The sequence below is a fragment of the Pezoporus occidentalis genome, unplaced genomic scaffold (genome assembly GCF_034315485.1).
Source record: "Pezoporus occidentalis ecotype Australia unplaced genomic scaffold, CSIRO_AGI_Poc_V1 ctg194, whole genome shotgun sequence".
NCBI lineage: Eukaryota > Metazoa > Chordata > Aves > Psittaciformes > Psittacidae > Pezoporus > Pezoporus occidentalis.
In genome coordinates this window covers 1,364,475-1,385,494 of record NW_026913791.1, presented here as the reverse complement: position 1 = coordinate 1,385,494, position 21,020 = coordinate 1,364,475, and the positions used below count along the sequence as shown (strand labels likewise).

At 40.3% G+C, this 21,020-nt stretch overlaps 1 protein-coding gene across 7 annotated transcripts in view; it reads right to left on the bottom strand.

Annotated features, from left to right (window-relative positions):
• Window positions 1-21,020, bottom strand: part of ST3GAL3 (ST3 beta-galactoside alpha-2,3-sialyltransferase 3) — a 188,256-nt gene that overhangs the window by 153,164 nt on the left and 14,072 nt on the right. The gene's annotated exons all lie outside the window — the stretch shown is intronic.

Here is a 21,020-nt window from a genome sequence, read left to right as displayed (position 1 = left end):
CTTTTTATCAACAGAGGACTTCACAGCCAAGCTTAGAGTTGCATCCAAAATCCTTGCCTTGGCCATCAGGTCCCATTTTTGCTTCAGCCTGGAGCCATTTCTACACTGAGAAACCCAGCACAGTGATGAGGCTCATGCGCAAGCTCTGCCCCAGGGAGCAAAGACACAGATGGTTCAGAGCTTGTCTCTGCATACTCATGGCCAAACTAAAACACAGCCAGTATGGGCAATCTTGCTATAACCTGAGTAAATCCTTGGATTAAATTGTTTCTCATCTGTAAAAATAACCAACTTTTTTCAACAGACCCTTGGAAAAAAGGCTTGACAGCTAAGAATGGATATAATGCAGTATTACCACTTGTCTCAGTAACTTTATGTGGCATTATCAACAGCTACATTGTAAACACAGTAAACTGCAGTCATTCTCTATCAGCTCCCAATTTCTTGTCATTTAATTGAAGCTACAACTGTCTTAGTGGTAGAGAACTTTGAAGACGTAGTAATCTTTCTTTAATGAATTTTTATGAATTTCATGGAACCTAACCAAGTTTTGCACTTGCTGTGTGTGCATCACCCTTTTTCCATGAGGACACTCGTAATGAAGTGACAAATTAAGAAAGCGAGAAACAACGCTCATGTTCCGAACAGATGTATTTTTAAAACATTCTGAGCATGCCAATTTTCTTTATTCTACAATGAATGAGCTGAATGAAAAGATGTGGTGTCCTGAGCCAGCTGGCAAATGCTTCAGAAGGATATTACATTCCTATTGTCTTCAGCAGTGCCCAAATAACTGGTAGCAGGAAAGGCTGATGTTTTGCTCATAAGATCAGCATTTATTTGGTGCTACTATATAACTTCACAGTGCCACGACCAGTGAAACTCTGGGGACAAGGATAACACGGTGCTTCACTCCAAGCTTCTGGTATGTGTAGTTCTCGGTGTCCCTCACAAATCCCTGTTTCAGAGAAGGCCAACAGCGCTTATCGCATAGGTTGCTCTTTCCAGAAGAAACAGAAGTTCCCAAATCATAGAATCATAGAATGGTTTGTGTTGGAAAGGACCTTAAGATCATCTAGTTCCAACCCCTCTGCCTTGGGCAGGGACTCCTCACACTACACTAGTGCAAAGGAGAAGGAGAGAACAAGGTGCTGCAGAAGTTCAATAAAAATATACTTGGCTTTGAAAACACAACTTTAGAGAAGATACAGGTACAGCACCATAAAGTTATAAAAACCAAACAGGCCAGACTGCACCAATAAAGCTGGTATTGGAGAGGTTTTTCTCTCAACAGAGCAAGACCCTTTAATTAATCCTAAACAGATTCTCAGCAGTTCAAGGAGCTCATGATCTCTTAAGCCAAGTCCCATATTTGGTTTGGTTATTATTGTAGCACTAACTCAGTCGTATACCCAAATTCCATAGTGAACATGCAATAAATTACAAAACAGTAAGACTTCTCTCTTCTAAGCTTACAATCCATGTGGCAAGACAGAAAATGGGTGCTGGAAGGGAATTACATAGGAACAAATGCGAAAACATGGGTCAGCAAGATAGTACCAGCTCAGCTCAAGAGCCTTTTCCTGAGCATCAGTGGTAGTACTAGTCCTTAATCAAAGAAATAGGAAGTAAAACCATATTCTGTTTCTGAATAAGAGATTCTCTCTTTTCATCGAGAAATACAGTATTTGTGTACTCAAATGTAAAGCACTGGGTTCAGGTTCATGATCTGCATCTTCTTCTGAATTTGTATCTCCAGCTGATACTTCAAAATTACAAATTCTTTAACACATGCATCTTAAAAGGACCACTAGCAGTGTTTCCTAGATAATCTCAGTCACAAGACAACACTGCAGCTGTCTTTATAATCAAATTTAACAGCAAATTTGAACACTGGATATATCGGAGACAGGGGGGAAATTGTACTTAGACTCACTTGTGCATGAGTTGGATCTAACTATTCAGAATATTTGTAAGATAAACTTAACCGCATGATTTAAGACAGAAAACTACTGAATCATTAAATCTCATGATCCTATGTGGAATTTGTCTAATAATCATTACTATAGCAGTTATTTAGTTTAACCAAGAGTACCGGACAGGAGGGTTACACAACACAACTAATTTTATTTATTTTATTTTCCCTTAGTATTTTAATTAAAGCACCTCACTGGGACATACACCCTTGAAAATACTTCAATACATCATTTGCAAACTAAGAGTCAGACTCAACATAATATTTTGGTGACACAAAATAGATGTAAACAAAAATTCAGTCGCCAATACTCGCCGGTTGCTTTCAATCACACTTCAAAAGGTGAAAATTCTTCTGAAAGTATTTTTAAAGTAATTTTAACCTAGCTATTTCAAATCATTAGAAAAATAGCATAATCCTGTCAGTTCTCTTAGTGCTCACACACGTCACTTTCAGGTAACTTTTGGAATACAAAGCCATTTCCATATTAAAACAAAAAACCCTCAGAACTTTATAGAATCATAGAATAGTTAGGGTTGGAAAGGACCTTAAGATCACCTAGTTCCAACCCCACTGCCATGGGCAGGAACACCTCACACTAAACCATCCAACATTATTACTCTTTACTATATACTATCAGCTTGAAACTACAGAGATAGTAAAATACCCTTAAATTGGTCCTCAAAACAAGTTCAGTTTCAAACTAAAGACAAAGATGCTAAAATTTCTCAATCAGGTTATTGCACAGCACTGCCACAAGGAAAATGTATTTCCGTAGGGCAAGCAAAATACATACTGTTACCATAGCTATTATAAAATACAAAGCATTGTTGACTGGAAATAAATTGCTTTACTCTTATAGTATTTGTGCTACATATGGACATGGGCTTTTAACTGTAAAGCACAGTTTAGGAACTGTATTAGTGACAAGGTCTTACATGTACTCAGATAACTGTCAGAGAGCTCTGGAAGGCTGCTGCACATTGTCTTTGGTTGACATAAATACAGATACCTACATGGAATTAATGGCAATTAGAACAACAACTATTTTAATAGCCTAGTTCTGTTTTTATGCCTGCTGGAGCCATTTAACCATTTTTCTCCCTCCCTCTCCCTGGTGTGGCAAAATCTTCTGTGTGTTGGCTTTTCTGAGCTAGCCCAAAGAAACCTCTATTTCCTCAAATGCAGAAACATAAATACTTTCATCAGGAAACTCACATTCTTGAGTTTGTTTGAAAATTGTCTACTACTGACGATATTAAGCCAGTGGTCAAAAGCTTCCCAAAACCTTAAAGCACACAACATCTGCCAGAATAACTGCCAAAAAGCTCATACATACAGCTTTATAGCGACACTGCTCACCTCTCCTGTGTCTGCCCAGATCACAAACAAATGACAGAAAGGAGTAAGGTACAAGAAAAGTGTACAAGCTTTTTTAGCTTCTTCTCTAGAAGATGCTAATGCTCCGCTTTTTGGTTTGTTTTGCATTACAAGGACCCAGACCACTTATTAACGTGCAACTGAACAAAAAGTCTGTTGGATCCATTTTTCCACTCAAGTTTTTTGCAATCCAGAACCAGGGGAAAGTTTGGGGGTTTTGTTTGTTTGTTTGTTTTTTTTTAACAGCATCGCCACAGCCGATTCCAAAATCTGAAGAGGTTTCTGGCCTATCAAATCCTAAAACTCACGAAGTTTCCAAAATGTGCACTAGAATTTGGATTTGCGAGGTCCTACAGAGCACATGATTTTGTAGACAGTAGATATGTACAGACTGATACCAAGCATATGTTCTTTCAAAGCCAAATGTCTTGAAGAGCAGCTTGCGTGCTGTCAGCAAGTCTTCACCTTCCAGGCACACTAACTAGTCTACAAGAGGCACCACATCTATGCAAGCCTTGCATGGTCCTAAACCAAACAAACATTGACACATACAAATCTGAAATAAAGATGTTCCAGAAGTCACCTGTGTGTCCTAGAAGGATGCCAAAACCAAATGCTATTCTGTTCCCTGGGTATCCACTTTATTATGAAAGCTCCCACACTCAGAGGAAGAAAACAAATGAACAAAAGCCCCCAAAATAAAAAAACAAAACAAAACTACATTAAATTTGAACAATGCACACATAGATTTTAATTTTCTATTATTTTCTTTTACACAGTGTTTCATTTGAAGAAATAAAAAGAAAAAAAATATTAGCTCATCTCTGGGTTATTTTTGTTATGTTCTGATGAATCAAATACTGTCAGTAGCACCTCATTTCCATGTGAAGAAATTGCAGGACAATGAAAAACTACTTCAAACAGCAGCAGCAGCGGAAGTTGATCATCACATCACCCAACCCCTGGACAAATACAGCTGGAGACGATCTAAAGAAAAAGTGCTTGTCCTATCACACTACATACAAAAATACAATGAATCCCTTTAAAATAGCTTGGCAGAGAAACAAGCCAGCGAGGAAAAAAAGCCTTCAAGGCACCCAGAAGGTTAAATACTGAGAAATATTGCTTCCAGTTTAGGATGAATGGAATTAAACTGCTGAGCATCTAATCAAATTGTTTCACAAAGTAAGCAAGCCTTCTTTAAAAATGTAACTCCAAGTCAGCAGCGGCTAAAAGCATAACCAAGGTGACACTTCCCACAGGCAGGAAAGGACTAAAGAGAGAAGCCAGTCTCACCTCCAGCTATAAGAACATTTACTGTTCAACAATAAATTGTATTAAGATGATCCTTGTTTCTCAGAAATTAAGCTTAGAGTGATATGAAACTCGTGCAAAACTTAAATAGTCAATGAATTATCAGATAACTACATGCAGATGAATGGTATGACCAGGTTCACCTGCTATATTGTATCCAAATATCTTGGATGACTCTATGTGGGAAAGTCACAAAGCCTTTTGCATGTTTGCAAGAAGCCAACATTATAAGTAACTTCATCATCACCATTATGATGATTATCACTGGGTTCAAACAGGGGAGATACAGGTTGGATACAAGGAAGAAATTCTCTGCTGTAAGGGTGGTGAGCCATTGGCACAGGTTGCCCAGAGAAGCTGTGGCTGCCCCATTCCTGGCAGTATCAGGTCACGTTGAACAGGGCTTGGAGCAACCTGGTATAGTGGGAGGTGTCCCTGCCCATGTTCAAGGGGAATTGGAACTAGGTGATCTTCAGGTCCTTTCCAACACAAATAATTCTATCATTCTATGATTATTACTACTACTATTCTTGTTATTATTTGCTGGAACGATACTGAAGAAACTAAAATTTTACAAGTTCAGTAGAAAGGTAATTATTGATGCAACTCTTTTGTTTGGTCACATACATCCACCCATATTTTTCTCAGATCTGCCACAATGCAATGTGTGCTAATCTGTGATGTTCAGTTACGTCTCTGAAACACCCATATTAGCTTTGCTTTTTTGAGTGAACATTTAGACTTTCAGAGGATGTGCAGGGTCTCTGGAAAAAGAAAACAAACCCCAAAAAACCTCACCCAAAACCAAACCCAAAAGCAACCCCGCTCAATGGAGTACGTTAATCAAAATAACAAGACAAGGCAACAGCTTGCTTAAGAACAGTGATCCAGCATCCAGCAGTCCCAGCATCACTGATACATCAAATGGTTTTGATGAAGATCATGTGAAACTGCCAAATTTACTTCACCAAAAGCTGGAAACTGAGAAACTGAAGCTGCCAACAGCAACTCCCATTCTTAAATTAATTCAGTTTCCACAAAGAAAACCCACCGTAATCACACAAAGACAAACCTTCCACAGCGCTCCATGGCAGACCCCATTCCTTGTTAGCATTTCCAGCCACCTGCTGAAGTGTGCTCCCAGCCAGGCTTTCACAGCCTCACTGGGATTCACAAATTTTAGAGTTTTGCTATTTCTGGATTACTCCACTAGCAGAACTCTTTATAAAAGGCAAGAGTCATTTTATTAACCTTACTCTAAAACAGCTGCCTCATCTAAAACAACTTCATGTGGCTGGCAAAAAAAACCTCAAACCAACAGCTTGATGTTGGCAGGTCTGGGATCAGATCAGAAATGGAAAATGGCTTCTTGGTTTGTGACAAGCCATCAACGCAGGCAACTTTTTGGCTGTACATTTGACTGTGAAATTGCCTGCACAGCTGAACAGATGATAGGGAAAGAGAGGAGAGGATTAAGTGAAGGGAGACAGCGTTGAGTAGGGCATTCTATGAATAAAAAATATCACAGAAGTCTGAGGCACCAGTTCACAAAACACAAAGCACTGTTGGCCATGTTTCTAAGTGGCTTAAGCTGTTGTTTTTTAAAGTCAAGGTTTGGTTGTGGGGGAAGGAGTTCTTTTGGTTTTGGAAGGCTTTTAAACTTTAAAAAAAGAGCATCTTTCTCAGCCTGGATAACCTTGGTGTACTTTCCAAACCATACTAAAACAAACATGCCCACTAATTCTCACAAACCAAATCAAGGTACGACAACACTAACCATAATAGAAGCTATTCAACATGACATGCAAACCTGAACATCTCAAGGCCAAGGACTCCACATGGAGAAATGTGAGCCAAAAGCAGGATTTAGGGCCAACTTCAAAATTGCACATATGGAAGAGAATTGGAATCTCCTTAAGACCCTCACTGGATCCAAGCAGGAGTTATCACCATCTCCAGGCCCACAGACACTTCTGAGAAGGAAATGAGATTTATCAGTTGCAGCAGACCACTTTCCCACAGCTGGTTTTAATTAAGCTAATTTGGTGGCAGTGACTAACAGCAAGCAGAGCCTTCTCAAAACACTTTGCAAATATTTTTGCCAGCACTTCACCATCTGTGCTGACCAGGAATACAGGATACTGACTAGGATGTTATTCTGCAGTTCTGTCTGAGGTACAGCATTTAAAAGTGGTGTATCCCCTCCCATTCAATATCATCTGGTACAGCCACTGCTTGCACATAACTGTGTGTGGGGAGAAGATGCAGAACTTGAAAATAAGGTACCAGACAAACTCCACAGAGAAAACCACTCCTGAAAAGGCAGCTGGATGACTTGCCAGAATTCCATTACAGCTTGGCCATACCTATGCTATATGAAACTTATTAATGACCATGTGGATATTGAACAGATTTTGGAGCTGTAAGAAACAGAACAGCCTATAATAATTTGTAGGCTAGTTGTGCAGACAACTCCTCTAGGCCAGCTTTTCTTCTGTGGATACAACAGAGAGCGTATCTTTACCATGAAGAAATGCTACGGGTTACACTGTGATCTCAGAACAATCCAGGGCATAGCTGGACTGTGAAATTTAAACCCTACTTCCAGGCATACACACAGGGGATGGAAATGGGTCTAGCAAGCGAGTAATTTTAATGCCATCAAACTAGATGGAGGTTTTTCTAAGGTATATCTGTGTGCAGCTATTAGAACCAGACAGACTACTAGCATGAGTACCAGCACCAGTACAGAAGACCAGCACATATAAGGAACAGATGTACTAGTAGATATAAGTTCAGAATATGCCAAAAGAAAGTATACCCTTCTGCAAAAACATTTAGCACCTACCCAGACCTGGTGTGTCTAGTTCACTCCAGGCATGAATTCCAGATACAAAAATCTCCAGCTCAGATTAAAACATGCAACCTGGCCAGCTCACCACAAATGTAGGCTGAGGTATTAATGCTACTGACGCTCAAGCCAGGGAAGTCACAGAACCAAGCCTTAAGTCACAATCAAGGCCAAGGAAACAAGGCAGACTACAGCCTATCCAGGGTCCTGCTTCAGAGAAACCCATAGATATGGGCCTGGAGAGAAGGCAGGTGCAGGAGAATTGGCTGATTTTGAAGGATGACCTCCTCCAAGCTCAAGAATCCTCCAGCCCAAATCAAGCAAAGGCACCAAGAGAGCTGCATGGATGAACAAGGAGCTTCTGACAAAACTTAAACATAAAACAAATGCATACAAGAGGTGGGGGCGGGGGCAGGTGAGCTAGGACAGATATAAAAGACACTGCCCTAGTGTGCAAAGACAGCCATAGGAAGGTCAAAGCCTGCCTGGAGCAGAAAATGCTGAGGGACATCAACAGCAATGAGAAGCGCTTCTACACATAATGTAGCAGCAAAAGGAAGGCTAGGGAAAATGTGGGCCTCCTGCTGACAAAAAACAGAGAAAAGGACTGGAGTAATCAGTAGACAGATCTTATGAAGTCTGACACAAAGAAATGCAAAGTCCTGCTCCTTGAGAGGAATAACTCTATGCCATGCAGGCTAGGTGCCAAGCTAGTGCAAAATTGCTTTGCAGAGAAGGACCTGGGAATCCTGGTGGAGCAGATGAACTGAGCCAGACATGTGCCCTGGCAGCACAGGTGGCCAACAGCATCCCAGGCTGCGTTAGGCAGAGGGCTGCCAGCAGAGCGAGGGAGGGGATCCTTCCCCTTGGCTCAGCACTGGGGAGAGGCACTGCTGGAGGGCTGGGTCCAGGGCTGGGCTCCCCACTACAAGAGACACATGTTGGAGCAAGTCCAGCAAACTAAGATGATTAAAGGATTGGAGCATCTGCTATATGAGGGGCTGAGAGAGCTGAGATTGTTCAGCCTTGAGCAGGGAAGGCTCAGGAGGATATCAGTAATGTAATCTGATGGGAGGGAATAAAGGCGGCAGAGATGGGACTCTTCTCAGAGGTGCCCAAAGGACAAGTGCAATGGGCATAAACTGAAGAGCAGGAAATTCTATTTAAATGTAAGAAAAAGAAAACAATTGTAGTGTAAGGGTGAAGAAGATCTCCAGAGATACCTTCTAGTCTCAACTATTTGTGATCCTGTGAATACCCTTGCTCTAAGTCAGTACTGCTCTCAGGATTTCAGTTCACGTACTTCCCCTCACATTAGACTGATTCAGAATGAATTAAATGCAGAGGAATCAACTTCAAAAAAAAGCCAAACCTTCCATTCTGCTGCTAATACTATGCCAGGTCTTAACAACACGTTTCAAAGTGAGAACTGAATTTATCCCAAGTTGAGTACAGGATAAGTCTACTGAGTATAAGGTTAGGGTTCACTTAAAAGAATTTCCTTCCCAGGATAATGGAATGTATTGTTAAGGCTACTACCTGAGAGCGGGAGTGAAAATCCAAGAATGATCCTGTGGAGGTCATGACTATTACCCATAATAAACTGTTCTTTACTACTGGCTCTCATAAGAGGAGCAACCATTTAAATACAACAATGTGCAAATTGGAGTCTTCTGGCCAGGAAGCTCACACTTAGCTCACAGTATCCGAGCAATTTCTCTGCAGTTCTATACGCTCGAAGTGACTGAAGTGTCCTGCATTGACCAAATTTCACCCATTAGATGATTTCAAGCAAATCAATTAATGCGCCACATTCTGCTAGTGAAAATATAACCAGTGACACCACAAAAGGCACAGCTTCACAATGCAGACTCAAAGAGTCCCTGGAAACATTCCTTCATGTCCCTTCCTTTGAGCCATCACAACCGGGACGCCCCTGGTTGACAGGTCGAACTGGCAAAATGCTTTCCCTTTTGGTCTTCTGCTGTTTAGAGTAGGATGGCATTGTTTGCCACACAATCAGTTGAACAGAAAAAGCTGGCTCAAGGTAAGTAGTAGAAACAAGGGTTAAGGTTGAAGCTCAAAGAACATGAGTGACATTTCAAAACATATTTATAATCACTGGCTAGCAGTGTTTCCTGTAGCCAAAACCCAAAAACACACCAAAACCTTTCAATCCACTCCATCTTAGCTCAACCTCCACCAGACATATCTCTTCTGCTTTCTCCTCCCAACTGACTCCATCACTAAAAGCTACCCTAACATCCCAGAAACAGGCAGAAGAATGAAGACAGACTGGGGTAACAGTTACTGGGAACCTATTAATAAATTTCTTTCCATTTTGCCTACATAAGGTCTTCTCCCAATGAAATCACGCTGCAGTGCCAGTAAAACTGCCCACTTCCATGTGGGCAAACCATAGTGAAAGGCTCAGCAGCTGAAGAACTTGGGACTTCAATGAGGTTGCTATTCTATTTACTATATCTTGCACATACAAGGGGTATTTTCTGACATTATGGCTTAAATCAGTTTCCCAAGTGAAAAACTTTACCCAAAGTAGTACTTTTTGCCAGCATAATATCAAATAGACCCATATTAGGATTTCCAACAGCATGTTACAGTACAGTCAAAAAATGGGTATGATCAAACTGAAGGTGTCCTGCTCCCATCAGGATTACCAATTTCAACCCCAAATTAACACCAGCCTCAAGGTGTACTTACACAGTACTTCAGCAGCAAAAGCAAGGCAATGTTCACGCCCTGTGTGGCCCAGCACATCACTGCACTCCCCCCAGCACAGCTGTACCAAGACAACTGCTCACAGGATGGGGGAAGGTTGTAAATTGGATCACTGAAAAAGTATGGGACAAAAACTACCAAAAATACACCTTAAGAATGTTACTGTGCAGTTACTTACAGTGGGTTTGACACCAAAACCAACACACCATGTAACTATATCCTCAGAAAATTAGATTTGGAAAGCTCAGGTCCTTTTGACAGAATTCAAATGATCCCTGGCAAAGTGGTAACATTCCTTAAAAGCAGGTCTTAAATAACTGCACACCTGTCAACATTCAAATAAAACATAACTCTGGTGAACAGTGGTCAGGGACTATGTAAGTATGTGGTAAATAAAACAGAGGAGGAAAGACTGTTGTAAGCCCATCCAACAAGAGAGCTGGAATAACTGAACTTTGTTCCCAAACATCGCTGCTCTTCTTGATACTTTACCTCGAGAAGAAAAACTCCCTAGACAGCTGTCCAGCACAATCAGTGCCTCAATCTAGAACAAAGAAGGAACAGTCTTTCCCCAACACTGAAGGAAAACAAGCTTTATCAGAAGACACATCTTTGAAACACTTCTTGTGACAGCAAAAATGATGAGAGAACATTCATACTTAATTAGGGGATTGTCCACAAACCTACTTAGCAAATCCATTAATGGAAGGGATGAAGAGGAGGCTTCAATCCGAAGATGACTGTGTAATAACATGTCGACAGTTCCAGCGGCCAATATATTAGGGGGGAAAAAAAAATAAATCCAAGGTCCGTGCAAAAAAAACTAATTTTTTTAATCTTACACCAACAGTACCCTCTACTGTTACAAAGCAGCATAGCACCAGATAAAGTCCAGCCCTGACCAACAGAAACACCGGATGCTTCAACACCTACCTGGCTTTATTCATCGACTATCTGTTTTACTGTAAAGATGTTCCAAGTTTCTTGGTTTCTTCCCATAGCAGAGCCAGGTTTTGGGTTGGTTACAATGTTAATCTGTACCTTTTTCTAAGACCTCTTTCCTGTGACTGGAAAATGACTGATAGTTTTAGCCTTAAAAATAATTCTAAAATAAAAAGTAATTTACAAAACGAAGACAACTATCCTCTGAGGAAAGCCAGAGCCAGTCAGCACCACAGTAGTATTTCCTGGGTCATTTATGTAAAGCCAAAAGTGCCTTTCAGATTTTAAAATCTGTGTATCATCCAACAGCCACACATCGTAAATCCAAATATTCTATCAGAAGGTTCTTTAAAAAGCAACTTGAAGGCTACAAATGGCCCCCGGGTAACACCACATGCAGATTCCTCTACTTCTGATAACCCTTCGATTATCCACCATCCCCATGCTGGAAAAGAGATTGTCGCGTTGCAGATGGAGCACACCAAGTGCAGAAACAGAGAGGTCAGGCAGAGTCCCTTATCTTCACCCCGAGATGAAGCTTTCAGAGCCATTCACAGAGGGTCACTGTCAAGCTTCAGCACAAGCCATGAACTTCAGGAAACACCACCCTCACAGTGCCTAGCTGATGATCTTTATTGGCAGAGAGATTCAGAAACTGGGTGTACATATTGTTCTGCTTGCACCAGGTGGGAAGCAGGGGGAAGAACAGGTACAAACTATATGAACACTATAGGGCAAAAAATGTTCCTAAACTTGATTTGAAACACAGGCATATTCATCACAGAATGTCTGTATGAACAAGCAGCAAGAAAGAAAAGGCAGACCAGAGCAAGGAATGCTCTAACTAGATTATGTGGTTAAGATTACTGTCCCAAAATTGGATGTGAACAAGTACACTTAAGTATAATCCAGAACCACACACTACCTTTTAAAAACAAACAAACAAACAAAAACACAAAAAACCCACAAACAAAAACTAAAAATAGAAAATAAAAATCCTTCAGTACAGAGAATAAACAAATTTGTACAACCTGCACAACAGAAAATAACCCTATATTGCCTGATCTGGAAAGTCAGAGCAGGGTATACTTGACAGAAAGCATTTACAGAGCTTGAAACTGACAGAAACCCAACAATTCATATTGTTCATAATGATACTGCCAACAAGACACTTCAAAACAGTTTGATGTCTTTTTTTGAAGAGATGGGAGACAGCAGTCAACTGCCTTTAACCAAAGGACGCAACTTTCAAGTTTCGGAGATGGTTTCATGTCTTTCCATCAGAACAGACTCAGAACCACATTTTCATACATTCCATAGCAACAGCAACCAACACTTCCAAGTACACGGCAACTATACAAATATTTGAATCTTGGCAAGGGAACACAGTACTTCCAAGCGGACATAATGGTGTTATAATGAGTTATAGTGAATGGCAAGCTGAGCTGAATCAGCTCCACACCACTGAAACCCCAATGTCTTTGCACTGAAAAGCATGAACTAGAGCATAACTGCAAGCCACATTTCTCTACTCCACTCACAGAGCCTCCAAAGAAATATATTACGGAGTACCACACTCCAAGAAACATACGCAGAAGTTGTACAGTCTTTGGAAGTAAGAATGATCACATTCCAAAAGATTTTCTTCACTAGAAAGATTAAAAATCCCAAATCTGAAGTAAATAAGACTGAAAGAAGCTTATCAACTAACCTAAAAAACATGAATGTGTGTTGGGGGGAGATCAGAAAAGCTTGCAGTTGACTTGATTGTGGCCAAAGTGATTTAGAGTAGGCATCAGGAAAAATCTGTCTTCAGGGAAAAATAATTAAGCACTGGGATAGATTGTCCAAGTTTCCATCATTAGATTTTACAGCATACTTCTGACATACACTGGCATAAAATGATGTTAAAAATAATTTGTCTGAAGGCCTGGAGAAAGATCTCCTGCAGTTCTTTCCAAGGCTATTTTCCACAATTCCCTATGAAGGAAAACATTTTGAATGGTCATTGTTAAAAACACAATTTCCAAAATAAGCAGCAATACTTAAGAGCAGGTAATCAAGAAAACAAACAGTACTAGAAACAAAATGCATTAATCTACACTAAAAAAAAATAGGACAATCAGTTTACAAATTAAATATTTACTCAAGTATCTTAGAAAGTAACTAAACAGTATACAATGGTAAAGGAAACTGCCTTGCAGCTCCAGCTCACTCCCAGTTCTTTTTTAATGCCACTGAGGTGGCTGGGCTAAAAGAGAGAATGTCAAGAGCACAAAAATAGCACTGAGATACATAACAAATACAAAAATAAGTGAAATTTTGGCAGTTAAATACTACTTATTTAAAAAAAAAATAAATACATATTTTGGAACATAACACCATCCTTTTTCCTAGAGATTGACTGTTCAGGACTGCTACTCATATCTTTCTGCTGTTAGTGCTTTAAAAGAAAAAAGAAGAAAAAAAAAACAAGTTCCACCCATTTTTAGCATCAGGACAGCAATAAGGAGGCTTCCGCCTTATGGCAGAAGACGTGTTTCAATATGGCCCACATGCCAAGAAGGTTAAAATCACAGCAACAGGACTTCTTAACCAGTAATATTGTTCAGCATTCACCTAGAAATTTACAGCTTTCAAGCCTGTCCTTTAAGTGAAGCCAAAAACATTTGCCTTGATGGAGAAACAGCATGGGGTAAATGAGAAACTAAAAATTATTAACTTTGATTTGCTCCTGTCTTCAAGATGAAGCTTCTAATGTACAAGTGCCTTCATGTGTTTATAATCCTGTCTGAGCATACAGCATCCAACATGGACTTACAGGGGATTTATACCCCATGTGATAGCATATAACTGCATTTCTCCAAACCGTTTATTGGACCAGACAGACATTCCAGAGATGAGCCTTCACATGTACAGGATGTAGAAAAGAAGCCACCCAGTAATCAATGCAAAATGAAGCCTTCTGGAAACATTCATTCCAATAGCTCCCACTGGACATGGACAAAGGAAATACCACAAATAATAGGTTTTAATTAAAATGTTTTATAAAGTGTGCATTGGCACATGCTAGCAGGAACTGATAAAAGTTACTTTAAGAGAAAATATCTTAGAAGAGCAATATGTTCAGCTCTTATTGAAAGAAAAGAGATTATGGTATTTGTCATTGATGATCAGCCTGAATGCCTTGGAAATCTCACCTTTGAAGGACAGCAACAGGAACTCCTATGAATAAAGAGACAACCACTACTGTTGGTGTTGTCACTGTAGTAGAAAGACAGACAGTTGTGTGCAATGGCTAAAAGGACTTAAAAGGTAGATCAATCAGCAATGTGCCAGATCTATGGCTGCCACCTGCACACATTGCACAACTAAGGGAATACCCCAAGTGTTCCTCCACCACAGTTTTGAATCAATGAAGCAACTCATGAAGAGATTTAAACAGCTTAACGTGGATGACTTCTAGAAAAACCCAAGCTACCTCAAAAATAGTTTGGAAAATACCATGTGAGCTATACTGGAAACTGCAGAACTAGAAGGAGTTGAAGAGAAGTCCAGGAAGTTGAAACATGACAGAACAAGCAATACAAATGCTCAAAAAATTTAGAAAAACCAAACACAAGTACACAAGGAAGACATTAAGGGCACTACTAGTCTTGGATGCGACACGCATTGCAGTTGCCCAGCTGCCCTTGAAACTGGTTGCAAACCCAAACTTGTAATCACTTCAGTGAATATCAAACCTGTGTTCAACACTCCAAATATCTCCACATTTTTAGTCAGAAGCCAGACATGCCTATCATTAATAGCTGGCAGCAGCAGTTCAAACGCAGCAGGATTCACACCCAATCCAACTATTTTCAGCAGCACTGTTTTCTCCAGAGAGAATCAATTACCACATGCATAGCCTCCCTTGCAACCATCATCTTCACTCCAATCCTTGATGTCTGATTACACAGCATCTGTAACAGCCATCCTCTTCCAAATAGTTCTTTGTTATTCTGAGCTTACTAAATAGCTGCATGTCAAGTACTTAGAACCCAAATTAGTAGTATCACACAAACAGCAACTGCCTTTCCTCACTCACTGACTTTCTCATCAGTTGAGCTCTGCAATTTCAAGAGAAAGCTCTGATTATCTTGGAATACCCCACTGCTCACACTGCCTTCAGGACTTTTCTTTATGCCTACAATTACATTTATGGAAAAAAAGAGGAAATGTAGGCATATAGAAAAGGCACTCAATGCCCACACTATCCTATGAGTACTTCAGGAGAAGGATGTGATGATGGCCACAAGTTACAGATTAAGAGGTTCAGACTGGACATTAGGAAAAATTTCTCTACTAGAGCACCATGAAACAGGCTGCATAGAGAGGGTGTCTGTTGCCTGAAGTTAGTTTTTCTACTCACATTTCTGTTCTGTACTCCCATAACAATGACTGCATTTTGGTTGACCCTCTTGAGAAGCAAAAGGCCTTAATGGTAACAACCTGTATTGTTATTGTATATCGAATACATTCGGTATCATACATTCAATGCTAAGTGCCCTTCATCGATCTCTAATTTCTTCAGCAAGCTCCAATACAGGTACCATGGGCCTCCAGTGCAACAAATGCACAGTAAAGAGGTGTTTGAAACAGAAGGTGAAATACCAGTGGTAGAGGAGAAGCCGCTGCCTAAGTGTTCACACACAATTCAAGGAGTCGCTCACACTCCACCTGAGACTTCAACTGCTTGGACTAGAGTCCCTTTGCAGTGAGCTGACGAGTACCCCTTTTGACTCCTTGCTCACACACACATTCACTCTTAGGTGCACTTCCTCCTTCAGGCACAACCCTAGGCTTCCTGCAGCACAGTCTCAGATGTCTGACTCCAGGAAAAGAAATAATTTGAGTGGTACAACTCCAGCTGGTTGCCTCTAGGGAGGGGTCCTGAATAAAGAAATCCCTGGGCAATAACACCCTTAGAATTTATGCACCTGCTCTTCAGGTGCTTTTTTAGTCCGGTTGTGATTTTTGGTCTGGGGTCTTCTAACACTTTATTGGATTCCTCCTCTATCTCCATATAGGCAGGCTGTTAACTGCTCTTATTGAGTTGCAGCTTCTGCCAAGGGTTGCAACCTCTGGTTTGTGCTTCTTGTGTACCTGCTGGTCAGCAGAGCATGGGACACTAACAGAGTCCCAGACCTAGGATAAACATTACTCAGCAACAACTAAACCATCAGTGCATTATCAACATTCTTCTCATACTAAAAACAAAACACAGCTCTATACCAGCTAATAGGAAAATTACTACGAAATTTAGTAAATTTCCAGCCAAAAGCATATCTAGGTTAAAGTCCACAGCTTACAGCCGAAGGCTTCAGCAAATCTAGCTACTTGTGCTAAGCAAGTAAAGCTAAGCAAACAGCATACTAAACCACACAATATTAAAACTCTGAATGAGTGACTTATTCTATTTAATACTTACTAAGCAACTAATACCTCTCAACACCAGAAAGTGTACGGAACAATTTAACTGACATGAAGCAGTAAAAACTATGGTGGTAAAAAAAGAAAACCACACACGACAAAACCCAAATGACAAAATAACAAGCCACAAACCCCTTCAAATGACAATGAGCCCTCTGTCTTAACACATCATGCCTGGTCTCTAGGGAGGGCTACAGACAAACAAGGGATTGTGCCCATGACCAAATACCAGGGTGCTAACACAAGACCTATGAGGAGAGAGTGAGGGAATGAGGCTTGTTTAGCCTGTAGAAGACAAAGCTTTGGGGATAACAAAAGGCAGCCCTCCTCCACCTGCAGGAAGATAACCCAGAAAACAGAGCCTGTTTTCTGAAGTGTTGCATGGTGGGATGATGAGAGGCAGTGGGCATAAGGTAAAACAAGAGAGGTTTGGACTGGATGTAAAGAAAAGTCTGTCCAACGTGAAGACAGTGAAGCATTGGAAAAGGTTCTACAGAAAGGCTGTGCAGTCCCTGTTCTTGGAGGTTTTCAAAACCTGACTGGATAAAGACCTGGTCTCACCTCACAGCTGATACTGCTTTGACCAGGAGGTTGGACTAGAGACCTCTGCATGTTCCTTTCAACTGGCATTACCCTGGAATTTTGCAAAATCTTGCTCTATTCTTAAGAACACTAAATATTTGAAAGACATTTTAAACCAGAAAGAACTGGACAGTATGGGGCACATTAAGAGTAATAAATGCAGGTATATTTTCCTCTAGATTTCTATATTTGGATATGCAATACAAGATTAAAACTGGGGGTTTTGACCCACTGTCGTGGTTTAAACCCAGTCAGGCAATTTGTTCACTCACTCCCCCCCCTTCTTGCCCTCCCCCTGCTCTCGGAGGGACGGAGAGGAGAATCGAAAAGAATGCAACTCACAGTTTAGTAACTAAGGTGTAACACAAATCACTACTGCTACCACCAATGATAATAAAGGAAATAACAAGGGAAGAGAATACATCATCTCACCACCAGCCGACCGATAACTCGCCCCCCCCAGCCCGACCAAGCTCTGACCGACCTCCTCCAACCCTGCAGTCTCCCAGCCCTCCCGGCTAACTCCCAGTTACATCCTGGGCATGACGTGCTGTGGTATGGAATACCTCTTTGGTCAGTTTGGGTCAGGTGTCCTGTCTCCGCTTCCTCCCAGCTTCCCCTCCTCCCTGGCAGAGCATGAGGCTCACAAAGTCCTTGGCCAAACCAAAACATCCTTGTTATCAGCTCTGTTCCCGAGCTGAAAGTCAAAACACTGCACTGCACCAGCTACCAAGAAGGAGAAAAAATGACTGCTACTGCTGAACCCAGGACACCCACTTTTTATGTTACACGTGTGCACACAAGTGTGCGAGTATGCTGCAGTTACATTTAGCAAAAACTCTTTTTACTAAGCCCGCAGTGAAAACGTCTAAATGGACCCAGAAAAAAATATATGAATAACAACTCAGTTAAGAGAAAGGCAGAAGAGTTCTGTTTTAAACAACAGAATAGAGACAGAGATTCCACTTCAGAAGAAAACTGCCTTCTTCATTTGCTATAAAAGCAAAACAGATGGGATTGATTGATTGAATGTTCACTCCAAATTAGCCTTAATTTACTCCTCAGAATCAACCTGCGCCAGGAGACAGAGTATTATTAAGCTTTTCTGAGTTTCAAAGCAACGATATAAGAAAGTAACAGAAGAGACCAACACCAGCCACAGACTAATTCCGAATATTTGCCAAGCCTAATTCCAAATTTAGCCTTGCTTTTCTAGGATAAATCCACTTTCGTCCTCAAGATGATCTCATATCAATAATCACAACATATGAATTTAACAAGTACAAAGACTAGTTGCTTTCAAAGAAATAATGTAATATGTACACTTAATCTTTTAAGTCCTTACACAATAGGAAACATTTGGACAAGCACAGCAATTTGGAATAGGTTTTCTAAAAGAATAGATTTGGAAGCTAAAATCATCAGATGTCAACAGACAGGAATTCCTTTGTCAAGAGCATCCATTATAAGATTACGGCAAAAATTCACAGGAAACAAATACGCCTTTATACAATCACATCTGAGGCATCCTTAAAATAAACCCTTCAATCAGAATATATTTTTTTCCTAGTAAGTTCACATAAAGAAGTTAAATGCCTTGAAATAAGATTCATTCTCCTTCCAAATCTGGTTCTCTAAAATCTTGGTTAGTCATACAACCTTTATATAGATATTCTTTTCAGAACCCAGATAAATTCTTAGACTTTCACTGTAATTTCTGCTCAGAGTTAAACATCCATTACACTATCTTCTTAATCACTTTAAAAACAAACCTCACTTTGCTATTAATTTAGGGCAATTTTATCAGCTATTTCTCAAAAAACTAAGTTATTTCCCCATCTTCTTAACTCATTTATGTTTTAACTAGGCTTTCGGGATGCTTTTTCACAGAATACTACTGCTTTGGGAAGCTCAACACCATGGGAAGATGTCCTGAGTTCAGCAGTAGCTCTGATGATGATACCAGAAGATGATAACAAAAGCTTATATATAGGTTTAAAAAGTGGTCAGACCAGCTTATGTCAGAAAAACTTAGCAGGCAGTATCACATGAAAAGACAACACAACTACCTCAGAAAATCAAAAGTCACACATTGCAGGAAGACAGGAAAGTGGGATGGCAGGAACAACAGCAAATGTTAATTCCAGTAGCAATTTTCTAAGACACCACACTACTTGGAGCTCTGGTCTGACCAGACACAGCCATCCACATGGCTGTACATGAGACTGTTACCAGTGACAGAAGGGCAGAACTTACCCATGTAGATTTTAGAATCATAGAACCAGGGAAAAGACTTTTAAGATAATTGCGTCCAACCATTAACCTAGCACTTTTCCTATGAACCAAAGAGATACACAACAGATGTGCTCCTTAAAACAAACTTTTCTCCCAAAGATTTTATTTTGCTTCTCTAAGTACATGAAATTAACCGCAGTCACTGTTTTAAAAATTATAAACATGTCTTCATCACTTTACAGAGCACTTCAAGATTTTTTGGTCTTAAGTTCCCGTACAAATTCTACCTGGTGAAAAGCAATTAAAATTATTAGATACTGTTTCCAGTCTTTATTGTCCTTCTCTGCTTCAGTGTCTGCAAGAAGGATCTCAGGATAAGAAGCATCCAGATTTTCACCACAGCACTAACCCATGAGATAGAAGGAAAGTTCTAACTTAGGTCATCTTTTCTCCTCAATGAGCAGATGTTCTTTAAACAAAACGGACTGTTCTGTAAAGAACTGAAGTAACAAAGCCTGGTTTTCTAAGAATTTCAGATTTCTCTAGGTTTTCTTCCTTCTGCGATAAAACAAGCACAATACTCAAAACCTTACATCCCTGTGTAATGTCCTCTGGGCATATGCATCATTTCAACTGAATTAAAAAAAAAGAAAAGCTATTAGGAAAAGGCACCAAAAGACCTCTTGAATAGGACTGTCAGGAGGCAAAACCAGAAACCTGACACAAGATAGAACTTGATCAGATTGTGAAAACAGGTACTGGCAACAACACTGGACTGGATATGAATAGCAAGGTTCCTCCAAATTAAGTTACTCTAAAACCAAATGACTCCACAGAAGTTTTTTTTAATGCAGTATTTACTCAATTTCACCCAGAGAATGGCAGCTGCCACTTTCTAACTGCACAGGAAAGAGGACTGCTGTGCTTTTGGGTTTGCTTTAGGGTTTTGTTTGTGGGTTGTGGTTTTTAAAATAATATTTATTCAACTTACAATAGGTTTTGACGTGGCAGGAGAGGGCTGGTGAGGGGGTGAAGCAGAAGACATCTGCTGCCCTCACGCGGTACCTGCAATAACCACAGGCTTCAATGAGCCGCAGCCTTCCAAACTTCAAACCCGAGCCCTTCACCTGCTTAACTACAAGAATATTTTAGCAAAAATACTGTTTTAAGCATGCCAGCCATAACATTCCCTAAAGAACTGGCGGGAGAGGGAACAGAAGGCCTCCTTGTTTTCACACTGTATCAGTTTCCTAGTCCAATTCACTATACAAACAAGTTTTCCAGCATATCTGAAGGTAAGCCAGAAGAGCAGAAGCTGCTTAGCCATGGGCTCAGAAGAAACTTTTCCAGTACAGCAAGTCCATAATCCATTTTGTAACCTACCCTATCACGTCATTTAGTCTTTACAAAGATTAAAGCATTTAAAAAAAAAAAAAATTAGATCAGAGAACCAAGCAAAAACCTTAATTCCTCAGAAAAGAACACACAGTATTCCACGCAACTTTCCCTTCTTCAAGCATGAGACACAGT